This window comes from Leptonychotes weddellii, unplaced genomic scaffold, assembly GCF_054177405.1.
Source record: "Leptonychotes weddellii isolate Sample4059 unplaced genomic scaffold, ASM5417740v2 HiC_scaffold_69696, whole genome shotgun sequence".
Lineage (NCBI taxonomy): Eukaryota > Metazoa > Chordata > Mammalia > Carnivora > Phocidae > Leptonychotes > Leptonychotes weddellii.
Genome location: NW_028039163.1, coordinates 1 through 488, shown reverse-complemented (window position 1 = coordinate 488; position 488 = coordinate 1). Strand labels below are relative to the sequence as shown.

General features: G+C 43.0%; 1 pseudogene; it reads left to right on the top strand.

The window, feature by feature from the left end:
* The first annotated feature begins 4 nt into the window (after positions 1-4).
* LOC145719759 (large ribosomal subunit protein uL6 pseudogene) lies at positions 5-482 on the top strand (annotated as a pseudogene).
* Positions 483-488: the final 6 nt, after the last annotated feature.

The following is a 488-nucleotide window of genomic DNA, read 5'->3' as shown; positions in this document are numbered from 1 at the left end:
AGAAAATGTCGACATCTCTCTGAAGGGACGCACAGTTATTGTGAAGGGACCCAGAGGAACCCTGCGAAGGGACTTCAATCACATCAATGTAGAACTCAGTCTTCTTGGAAAGAAAAAGAAGAGGCTCCGAGTTGACAAATGGTGGGGAAATAGAAAAGAGCTGGCTACTGTTCGCACTATCTGTAGTCACGTACAGAACGTGATCAAGGGCGTTACACTGGGCTTCCGTTACAAGATGAGGTCTGTGTATGCTCACTTCCCCATCAACGTTGTTATTCAGGAGAATGGTTCTCTTGTTGAAATCCGAAATTTCTTGGGTGAGAAATACATCCGCAGGTTTCGGATGAGGCCAGGTGTTGCTTGTTCTGTATCTCAAGCCCAAAAAGATGAGTTAATTCTTGAAGGAAATGACATTGAACTTGTATCAAACTCAGCTGCTTTGATTCAGCAAGCCACAACTGTTAAAAACAAGGATATCAGAAAATTTT